The following is a 12,115-nucleotide window of genomic DNA, read 5'->3' as shown; positions in this document are numbered from 1 at the left end:
CAAGACATACGTGCGGGTTTTCATTAAGAAACAAGAGATTAATAATTACCAACTTAACGTATCAGGCACAAGGAGAGGCCTGCCAGCTGGGCAGAACTCCGTGGAGAACGGTGGAACAGCGACGTTGATTCACATAACCTCCAAGGCACGCATTCCTTGAATCCCTTCAATTCTTGCAAGGCCACGCTGTGGTAGTGCTCCTATATAAGCAGACCGTGCATGCAGTTAGCAAACATCTCATCCCAAAGCAGTTCATATAACAAGAGCTTTCTAGCTAGCAACAATGGCCGTTCCTCGGAGCTCCTTGATCATCGCCAGCGTCTTGGCACTCTTCCTCTTCTCCTCAGCAAATGGCGGCAGCATTGCTATCTACTGGGGCCAGAACGGCAACGAGGGCACCCTCGCCGAGACCTGCGCAACCGGCAACTACGCCTTCGTCAACATCGCCTTCCTCTGCAGCTTCGGATCAGGTCAGCCTCCCCAGCTCAACCTCGCCGGCCACTGCGACCCCTACTCCAACGCGTGCACCAACCTCACCGCCGACATCCACTCCTGCCAGTCCAAGGGCGTCAAGGTCATGCTCTCCATCGGCGGAGGCGCCGGAGGGTACACACTCAACTCCGAACAGGACGCCGCGGACCTCGCTCAGTACATCTGGAACAGCTACCTCGGCGGGTCAGGGAAGAGGCCCCTCGGCGACGCCGTTCTCGACGGCGTCGACTTCGACATCGAGAGTGGTAACCCAGACTACTACGGCGCCCTCGCTGCGCACCTGAAATCTTACAGCGGCAAAGGGGGGAAGAAGGTGTACCTGTCGGCGGCGCCGCAGTGCCCATTCCCGGATGCGTCGGTCGGCAAGGCCCTGGAGACCGGCCTGTTCGACTACGTCTGGGTTCAGTTCTACAACAACCCGCCTTGCCAGTACACGCCGGGGAGCACCCCAACCTGCTCAACTCCTGGAAGCAGTGGACATCGGCGATCAATGCTACATACATCTTCCTCGGCTTGCCGGCCGCGCCGGTTGCGGCGGGCAGCGGGTTCATACCGACGGGGAGCCTCGAGTCTCAGGTGCTCCCGGCTTTGAAAGGGTCCACAAAGTACGGCGGAGTGATGCTCTGGTCCAAGTTCTACGATGACCAGGATGGTTACAGCTCGGCCATAAAAAACCACGTGTGATACTTCCCGTGCGTGAGCATATACTAGAAAAAGTGCCCGTGCGTTGCACCGGGATAAATAAATATTTAAATGCTCATGTAAATTATTTAATTATTTGTGTTGACACTTTTTCTCTTGGTGGTCACATCATAATCAATTCTAAAAGTTAATCAGTGATATGCCACTCTGGAACACTGCGTATACTTTTTTGGCTTAAGTTTGTTGCAGTAATCAACCAACGTTAGGTGTGTCTTTAGTGGCTCATCAACCTACCGATTGGATCACGCTACACCGTACATGCGGCAGTGCAATGGCATTAAGAAGAGAAAAGAAAAGGAATAAATCATTGGCTGTTGTTACTTTATTCTAATATATGGTGGTTTAATTTATATTACAAAAGTTGTCTCCAAATAAGCTCTAATTTGCATTTTACCAAGATATAAAACTACATTCATCATCAGCCATTTAACTGTGATAAAAAAATATCAACACAAACACAATAACGGATAGCAATCAGCAACACAGGGCGCATCACAGACCGGTGTGGTTCACAATTGAGGCACCTTGGCTGTTGCGACACCGCCATCGGGGGGAAATCCCCTCTGTTTGGTCGCCCGAACTCCTCTACTCCTATACGATTAGAGTTGCTAGAGCGGCCGCCAATCGGTGCTCCCCCTTCCGTCCAAATCTCTCCCAAGCATAAGCCAATTGCTCTTTCAAATCAGAGTCCGGACATTATATCTTTAGATCATAGAATGTTGTTGCTGGTAATGGCTTGTTACAATCCAGAAAACGTACCAATATAAACTGGTGGGATTTCTTATAGGGGAGCGAGGTGGAACTATATGTAGGTGTACAGCCATATTGGTAATTTATTTCACGCTAGTAAATCATCCTGATCATTTCTTTTGCTAGCTAATTGGGCCGTTCGGTCCGCAGCGTGATCCAGGAACGACGCCCAGCCCACAGCAATGCCTAGAGGAAAGCTGGAGGGTGTCTCGCGGAGAGTCGTCTCTGTTAGACTGTATATAATAGCTTCCGTATTTGTACATGTATTGTAACTCTTGTACACTATAAATATAAACCAACGCCAACCCTATTGGGTGTCGAGCGTTCCCCAAATCCTTTGTCTCACATGGTATCAGACTAGGTTTAGGTCATGTCTTCCGCTGCCCTCACGTGCGCCGCCGCCGCCGCCTCCTCGGCCGCCGCCGCGACGTGCCCCGCCGCCTCGACCACCTCCACCACCGCTGCGATGGCCTCCTCTTCGTCGCGGCCCCTTGTGTCGCCGTTTCTTGCGGCGCTTCTCGCCGGCGGCACGCCGCCACCGCTTAGCAGCGCCCCGATCACCACCTCGGCTGGTCTCTTCTTGGGTGCTGCTCCTCGTGCTCCATGGCCGTTTGCTTCGGCCGCTGCGTCGGTGCCTGCCGTGGTCGGGCCGCTCCATCAGTCGGCTGGTTCATCATCGCCTGCTGTAGCCGATTCGATCGCGGTCCCTCCTCCTTCGTCTGGCGGAACAGGGCCGATCGCGGTCCCTCCTCCATTGCCTGGCGTGGCCGGGCCGATCGCGCTCGCGCCGTCCCCCGCACCGGCTCCAGGGACGGCTGCCCTGGCTCCGTTCGTCGCTACTCCGACGCCCGCCTCCTCGTCCGCCCCTGCCCTGGCCCCGACGCACATACAATATGGTGCGGGCCTCTACGGGCAGCCCCTCTTCTACGGCGCCCCGCCCATGGCATATGGTGCCCACTCTCCACCTCCGGCCTTGGCCACGCCTCCCGCAGCCTATGTGCCGCCAGCCCTCGTCACACATGAGGCTGGCCCTGTGCGTGACCCGCCGCCTGTACATCTGGCACACCTTGTGACCGTCAAGCTCAACCCTGACAACTACCTGGTGTGGCGAGCTCAAGTGCTCCCCCTTCTGCGCAGTTACTATCTTGACGGCTATGTTGATGGCACCATCCCGTGCCCACCGCCTATGCTTCAGATGCTTGCTCCTGATGGTACACCAATGGCGATACCAAACCCGGCTCATCGGCAATGGACGGCGCAGGATCAGGCTATCCTCAGCGCTATCCAGTCATCTCTTATGCCGACTGTGGCGGGCATGGTACTCTTTGCTGCCACCTCGCACCAGGCCTGGAGTACCCTTGATGCCAGTTTCTCCTCTCAGTCCATGGCGCGGTCCATGGCTATTCGCAATAAACTTGGTGATCTCAAGAAACTGGATAAATGCAGTGACGACTTATTACAATGAGGCTAAAGAGCTGGCTGATATACTGTCTTCCATTGGTCAGCCCCTTCGTGATTCTGAATTCATTGGGTATATTCTCAAGGGCCTTGGCGAGGACTATGACTCTCTGGTAGAGAATGTTGAAGGGCGCGATAGCACTAATCCGATTAGTGCCCATGATCTGTATGCACGCCTCCTCAACACGGAGCAACGCATTGGAGCTCGCCGCCCGGATGGTCCATCCTTTGACGCCTCCGCCAACGCTGCATACCGCGGCGGACGCAACCAGCAGCAGCAACCCCGCCCGCCCAGTGGGTCCCTTCCGCAGCCGCCTAAGCAGCCGGCCTCGCAGCCGCGCCCTGCGACCACGACGGGTGGCCGTGGCCGGTCCTGGGTGTGCACCACATGCGGTACCAAGGCCCCCTGCCAGCTCTGTGGTATTGCTGGCCACCTCGCCTCGCGTTGTCATCGCCGCTTTAGCGAGGACTTCTTGGGTATTGGCAACGACGGCAGCGGCAATGAGAAGCAAGCTGCCCTTGCGACTCATCACGGGTCTACTACAACCTTTCCCGTCGATGCGTCTTGGTACATGGACACTGGCGCTTCTGATCACCTGACACATGAGCTCTCTAGGCTCAACCCTCGGGAGACATACGCCGGCCACGATCAAGTCCGTACTGCCGACGGTACAGGTATGCGCATTTCCCATGTTGGCCAGGCATCGCTCCTTTCACATTCCTCTAGACATGTCCACCTTCGTAATGTTCTTTGTGTTCCATCGGTCACTCGTAATCTTCTTTCGGTTAAAAGGCTTACCATTGATAATAATGTCTTTGTTGAGTTTCACCCGTTTCATTTTTTTGTCAAGGACCGAGTTACCCGGGACGTGCTTCTTAGAGGTCGGAGTCGTGATGGCCTTTATGTGCTAGATGCCCCTGCCGCCCCTGTCGCTCCTACCACCCCTCAGGTCTTCAGTGGTGTGCGTGCCGCCCCTTCACAGTGGCATGCTCGCCTTGGCCATCCTGCTACCCCAGTTGTTCGCCATGTGCTTCGTCGTCATGATCTCCCTTTTGTGTCTAGTACTACAGCACCATCAGTTTGTGATGCCTGTCAACAGGGCAAGAGTCATCAGTTACCATTTTCTGAGTCTACTCATATAGTTAAAGCTCCTCTTGAACTTGTGTATTCGGATGTGTGGGGCCATGCCCAAACTTCGATCGGTGGTCATAATTATTATGTCGGTTTCATTGATGCTTATAGTCGCTTTACCTGGCTGTATTTACTTAAGCGTAAGTCCGATGTGTTCATCTGTCTTTCTTCGAGTTCCGGGCACATGTTGAGCGCCTTCTCAAAACTAAAATTGTTCATGTCCGGTCGGATTGGGGGGTGAATACCGTAACCTTAACACCTTCTTTCGGACTCATGGGATAGCTCATCGTGTTGCTTGTCCTCATACACATCAGCAAAACGGTGCCTGCTGAACGCAAGCACCGTCATATCGTTGAAACTGGTCTCACCACGTTAGCCCATGCTTCGTGCCTTTTCGCTTTTGGAGCGACGCTTTCACCACTCGCATGCTATCTCATCAATCGCTTGCCCACACGTCTCCTGCGAATGAAGTCTCTCGTTGAGCTTCTCTTCCATGAGCCACCTGATTATAGCTTTCTCAAAGTTTTTGGGTGTGCATGCTGGCCTCATCTTCGCCCCTATAACAGTCGGAAACTCGAGTTTCGCTCGAAAAAGTGCGTGTTTCTTGGCTACAGCTCCATGCATAAGGGTTACAAGTGTCTCCATGTCCCGTCTAACCGCGTTTATATCTCTCGCGACGTTGTGTTTGATGAGTCACTTTTTCCCTTTGCCTCTCTTCCCACAGCTGAGTCCTACACACCGCCTACCACTTCATCTCCTGCGTTGCCTGGTCAATTTTTGGATATTGCGTATTCGCCTATATTGTTGCCTAACCATGGTGCAGGACTTGGTCGTGGTGCTCGCCTCGAGCTTCTGGATGATGCACCATCGTCTGTGCCTCCCGCCCCGGCTGTTTCTGCATCCGACGACGATCACTGCATGGGGCATGCAGCGTCCTCGGTCTCCGTGCCGGCTCCCGCGCCCCTGCATGCGTCGCCTGGGCCGCCCACTGGGTCGTCGCCTCCCGCGTCGCCGCGGCAGCCAGCTGCTGCCTCTGCGCCTTCATCCGCTGGGCCGGCCTCCCCTCCGCCCAGCCCTGGACCGTCGCCCTCGGCGACGCCAACGTCCGCACCGCCCACCCCGCCGGCTGGGCCGACGCCGCCGGTGTCCCCTGCTCCGCAGTCGCCCGTGGCACCGTCTCCGTCGCCAGCGCCTGTGTCTTCAACATCACCGCCACCGACTGTTGATCCCCCTGTGACACTCCCTCTGCCTGTGGCTCATCGACCTCACACACGCAGCAGGAGTGGTATTGTTCGTCCTCGCGAACGCACTGACGGTACTGTTGCTTGGCTTGCGGCCTGTCTTGCTCAGGCTACTGCTGATCCTACTGCGGAGCCTCGCCACTATACCGCTGCCATGCAAATACCTCACTGGCGCAGTGCCATGGAACTGGAATATCAGGCACTCCTCAAGAATGATACTTGGACTCTTGTTCCTCCCAAGCCAGGTGTCAACATTATTGATTGTAAATGGGTTTTCAAAGTCAAGAAGCATGCTGATGGGTCCATTGAGCGATACAAGGCACGTCTTGTTGCGAAGGGTTTCAAGCAGCGCTATGGTCTTGACTACGAGGATACCTTTAGTCCTGTTGTGAAGCCTACTACCATCCGTGTGCTTCTCTCACTGGGCCGTTACCCGTGGTTGGTCTCTTCGTCGGCTGGATGTACTGAATGCTTTTCCGCATGGTGTCCTTGATGAGGAGGTTTATATGCGCCAGCCTCCTGGCTTTGCGGATCCAGACCGGCCTGCCCATCTCTGTCGCCTGGTGAAGGCTCTTTATGGCCTCAAGCAGGCCCCTCGTGCTTGGCATGCGCGTCTCGGTACAGCTCTCCGAGCTCTTGGGTTCATTCCCTCTACAGCAGACACATCATTGTTTCTGTTTCAGCGACCCCAGGTTACCATGTACATCCTGGTCTACGTTGATGATATCATCCTTGTCAGTTCCTCGGTCCCTGCTGCTGACCGCCTGGTGTCCTCTCTTCGGACGGCCTTTGCTGTGAAGGATCTTGGCAAGCTTCACTATTTCTTGGGTCTGGAGGTCACTCATGATGATACCGGCCTTTCTATGACTCAGAAGAAGTATTCAGAGGATCTCCTGCGACGTGCCGGCATGCTTCGGTGTAAGCCTGCTCTCACACCTATGTCCGTGACCGATCCCCTTACTTCGATGGTGGCACTCTTTTGTCCGTCGAGGATGCTACCGAGTACCGCAGGTGTTGTTGGTGGACTGCAGTATCTCACTCTCACTCGGCCTGACATATCCTATGCTGTGAACCGCGTCTGTCAGTATCTACACTCACCGAGGGATACACACTGGACTGCTGTGAAGCGTATTTTGCGCTATGTTCGCCATACTGTGTCCTATGGACTGCGTCTGTCTTCTGCTTCTTCGTGCTTGCTTTCTGCGTATTCTGATGCTGATTGGGCTGGCAATCCTGATGATCGGCGATCAACGGGGGGATATGCAGTATTCTTTGGCTCAAATCTGATTGCCTGGAGTGCTCGTAAGCAAGCTACAGTGTCCCGAGCGAAGCAGTACTGAAGCTGAGTATAAGGCTGTTGGTGATGCTACGAGCTGAGTTGATTTGGGTTCGGTCCCTCATCGCGTGAACTGCGGGTTTCGCAGTCTCGGCCTCCTATTCTTTGGTGTGATAACATCGGTGCAACTTATTTGTCGTCTAACCCGAGTGTTTCATGCCCGAACAAAACACATCGAAGTTGACTATCACTTTGTGAGGGAACGTGTTGCACGGAAGCTACTACGAGTCAGGTTTATCTCTTCTAAGGATCAACTTGCAGACATCTTCACCAAGCCGCTGTCCTTGCCATTGTTTCAAGGTTGTAGGCGCAATCTTAACCTCGTTGGATGTTCGATAACACGGTTAAGATTGAGGGAGGGTGTTAGACTGTATATAATAGCTTCCGTATTTGTACATGTATTGTAACTCTTGTACACTATAAATATAAACCAACGCCAACCCTATTGGGTGTCGAGCGTTCCCCAAATCCTTTGTCTCACAGTCTCCAATCTCCCCACACCAAGCACCAAGCCGGAGGGTAGGCATCTCAAAAAAAAAAAAAAACCCGGAGGGTAGGCTCTCCTGCGCGCCCGCCCCCACCGTGCTCCGGCTTCCCTGCACGCCATGTCCCACACTTTGGAGGCTCCACGCACCCAACGTGATCTCCTATGCGCCCCGACGCCGCCGCTGGTTGCCACCGGTTGCCCCCTTCTCAGGATTCGCACACCACCGATTGGTCTCGGTGTGGAGCTCACCGACGGCCAACCAGCTTGCTTTCCCGCTTGGCCGGAGGGGCGCTGCCGGCAGCGGGAGACGCGCACAGCCTGGAGCGCCGTCCCGCCCCTGCAGACGCGCGCGGCCTGGATCTTCCGCCCCTGCAGACGTCGACGACGCGGGCTGTCGGCGCACGCCCCTGCAGATGCGCGCGGCCTCGAGCGACGCCCCGACCCTGCAGACGCGCGCGGCCTGGATCTTCCGCCCCTGCAGACGCCGACGACGCGGGCTGTCGGCGCACGCCCCTGCAGATGCGCGCGGCCTCGAGCGACGCCCCGAACCTGCAGATGCGGGCGGCCTGGAGCGTCCGCCCCTGCATATGCCGACGACGCGGGCCGTCGGAGCGCGCCCCTGCAGATGCGCGCGGCCTGGAGCGTCGCCCCGCCCCTGCAGACGCGGGCGGCCTAGAGCGTCCGCCCCTGCAGATGCCGACGACGCGGGCCGTCGGAGCGCGCCCCTGCAGATACGCGCGGCCTGGAGCGTCGCCCCGCCCCTGCAGACGCGGACGGCCTGGAGCGTCCGCCTGCAGATGCCGACGGCGCGGGCGCGGGCGTTCGTTCGGTTTGCTCGCCCCTGCAGACGCCGATGGTGCGGGCGTTGGTTCATTCGGTTACTTGGGAAAAGAAAGAGAACGAACCGGTCGGTGGCCGCCATTTTCCGTGGCAAGGCGTCTCGGGTGGCTTAGAACTGGAGCGGAGGCGGATCTGAAGGGTCTCGGTGGAGAGGAGGGAGCCGGAGGCGGGCCGATGGCGGGCGCCGCGCAGGAGCCAGCGGCCTGTGAGGATGGGGCGCTGATACGTCTCCAACGTATCGATAATTTCTTGTGTTCCATGCCACATTATTGATGTTATCTACATGTTTTATGCACACTTTATGTCATATTCGTGCATTTTCTGGAACTAACCTATTAACAAGATGCCGAAGTGCCGGTTCCTCGTTTTCTCGCTGTTTTTGGTTTCAGAAATCCTAGTAACGAAATATTCTCGGAATCGGACGAAATCAACGCCAAAGTTCCTATTTTCATCGGAAGCATCCAGAACACCCGGGAAGGACCGGAGGGGGCCACGGGGCCACCAAACCCTAGGCCGGCGCGGCCGGAGGGGGCCGCGCCGCCCTATGGTGTGGCCCCCCGTCAGCCCTCTTGCGCCGCCTCTTCGCCTATATAAAGCCCCTGGATCAGAAAACCCGATACCAATTGACGAAAACCACGAAAACCTTCCGAGCCGCCGCCATCGCGAAGCCAAGATCCGGGGACAGGATCTCCGTTCCGGCACCCCGCCGGAGCGGGGAAGTGCCCCCGGAAGGCTTCTCCATCGACACCGCTGCCATCTCCACCGCCATCTTCATCACCGCTGCTGCTCCCATGAGGAGGGAGTAGTTCTCCATCGAGGCTCGGGGCTGTACCGGTAGCTATGTGGTTCATCTTTCTCCTATGTGTGTCAATACAATAAGCTCATGAGCTGCCTTACATGATTGAGATTCATATGATGATGCTTGTAATCTAGATGTCATTATGCTAGTCAAGTGAGTTTTACTTATGTGATCTCCGGAGACTCCTCGTCCCACGTGTGTAAAGGTGACGAGTGTGTGCACCGTGTGGGTCTCTTAGGCTAGATTTCACGGAATACTTACTCATTGAATGGCATAGTGAGGTGCTTATTTATATCTCTTTAAGATTGCAGCATGTTGTATCACAATTTATCCATGTGCTACTCTAGTGATTTGTTATTAAAGTAGTTTATTCCTCCCGCATGTGTGCAAAGGTGACGATGCGTGCACCGTGTTAGTACTTGGTTTATGCTATGATCATGATCTCTTGTAGATTATGGAGTTAACTATTGCTATGATAATATTGATGTGATCTATTCCTCCTACATATGCATGAAGGTGACAGATGTGCATGCTATGCTAGTACTTGGTTTAGTAGCGTTGATCTATCTTACACTAAAGGTTACTTAAACATGAGCATTATTGTGGAGCTTGTTAACTCCGGCATTGAGGGTTCGTGTAATCCTACGCAATGTGTTCATCATCCAACAAAAGTGTAGAGTATGCATTTATCTATTCTGTTATGTGATCAATGTTGAGAGTGTCCACTAGTGAAAGTGTAATCCCTAGGCCTTGTTCCTAAATACTGCTGAGTTACTACTCGCTTGTTTACTACTCGCTGCGTTACTACTACTGCGTTACTACTGCTTGTTTACTGTTTTACTGCGTTACTACTGCTGCAATACCACCACCATCAACTACACGCCAAGCACTTTTCTGGCACCGTTGCTACTGCTCATACTTATTCATACCACCTGTATTTCACTATCTCTTCGCCGAACTAGTGCACCTATTAGGTGTGTTGGGGACACAAGAGACTTCTTGCTTTGTGGTTGCGGGGTTGCATGAGAGGGATATCTTTGACCTCTTCCTCCCCGAGTTCGATAAACCTTGGGTATCCACTTAAGGGAAACTTGCTCGCTGTTCTACAAACCTCTGCACTTGGAGGCCCAACACCTGTCTACAAGAATAGAAGCTCCCGTAGACATCAAGCACTTTTCTGGCGCCGTTGCCGGGGAGGAAAGGTAAAAAGGCACTCATACTACGGTCTCAGGTAAAGTATTTTTCCGGCGCCGTTGTGTGTGTGCTCAAAGCTATTTCCTTTAGATCCTGCAATTGCATCTTTTTGTTTCTTGTTTACACTAGTTTGGCATAATGTATAAGAGTGAGCTTCTTGTTCTATTTCCTGATTTAAAACTTGGATTGTTTGATGCGAAAATTAAAAAACCTATGAAATCTTATTTGCATGCTGGTAGTAATATTAGTATGAACGCTTTGAACACCATGGTTGATAATGATATAGAAAGTTCTAAGCTTGGGGAAGCTGGTTTTCATGATATTTTTAGTCCCCCAAGCATTGAGGAGAAAATTTTCTTTGATGATACTTTGCCTCCTATTTATGATGATTATAATGATAGTGGTCTTTTGGTGCCACCTACTATGGAAAGTGAATTTGATTATGATTACAATATGCCTCCTATATTTGATGATGAGAATAATAATGATAGCTACTTTGTTGAATTTGCTCCCACTACAACTAATAAAATTGATTATGCTTATGTTGGGAGTAGTAATAATTTTATGCATGAGACTCATGATAAAAATGCTTCATTTGATAGTTATATTGTTGAGTTTGCTCATGACACTACTGAAAGTTATTATGAGAGAGGAAAATATGGTTGTAGAAATTTTCATGTTACTAAAATGCCTCTCTATGTGCTGAAATTTTTGAAGCTACACTTGTTTTATCTTCCTATGCTTGTTACTTTGCTCTTCATGAACTTGTTTATTTACAAGATTCCTATGCATAGGAAGCATGTTAGACTTAAATGTGTTTTGAATTTGCCTCTTGATGCTCTCTTTTGCTTCAATTACTATTTCTTGCGAGTGCATCATTAAAACTGCTGAGCCCATCTTAATGGCTAAAAAGAAAGAACTTCTTGGGAGATAACCCATGTGTTATTTTGCTACAGTACTTTGTTTTATAATTGTGTCTTGGAAGTTGTTTACTACTGTAGCAACCTCTCCTTATCTTGGTTTTGAGTTTTGTTGTGCCAAGTTAAGCCGTTGATAGAAAAGTAAGTACTAGATTTGGATTACTGCGCAGTTCCAGATTTCTTTGCTGTCACGAATCTGAGCCCACTGCCCTGCAGGAAGCTCAGAAAATTATGCCAATTTACGTGCATGATCCTCAGATATGTACGCAACTTTCATTCAATTTGAGCATTTTCATTTGAGCAAGTCTGGTGGCCTAATAAAATCCATCTTTACGGACTGTTCTGTTTTGACAGATTCTGCCTTTTATTTCGCATTGCCTCTTTTGCTATGTTGGATGAATTTCTTTGATCCATTAATGTCCAGTAGCTTTATGCAATGTCCAGAAGTGTTAAGAATGATTGTGTCACCTCTGAACATGTTAATTTTTATTGTCCACTAACCCTCTAATGAGTTGTTTCGAGTTTGGTGTGGAGGAAGTTTTCAAGGGTCAAGAGAGGAGGATGATATACCATGATCAAGGAGAGTGAAAGCTCTAAGCTTGGGGATGCACCCGGTGGTTCATCCCTGCATATATCAAGAAGACTCAAGCGTCTAAGCTTGGGGATGCCCAAGGCATCCCCTTCTTCATCGACAACATTATCAGGTTCCTCCCCTGAAACTACATTTTTATTCCATCACATCTTATGTGCTTTTTCTTGGAGCG

At 52.2% G+C, this 12,115-nt stretch overlaps 1 pseudogene; it reads left to right on the top strand.

The window, feature by feature from the left end:
- The first annotated feature begins 283 nt into the window (after positions 1–283).
- On the top strand, positions 284–1,176 carry LOC124688488 (annotated as a pseudogene).
- Positions 1,177–12,115: the final 10,939 nt, after the last annotated feature.

The sequence above is a fragment of the Lolium rigidum genome, chromosome 2 (assembly GCF_022539505.1).
Source record: "Lolium rigidum isolate FL_2022 chromosome 2, APGP_CSIRO_Lrig_0.1, whole genome shotgun sequence".
Classification (NCBI taxonomy): Eukaryota; Viridiplantae; Streptophyta; class Magnoliopsida; order Poales; family Poaceae; genus Lolium; species Lolium rigidum.
The sequence above is the reverse complement of the archived record's forward strand: the minus strand, read 5'-3'. Positions and strand labels throughout refer to the sequence as shown.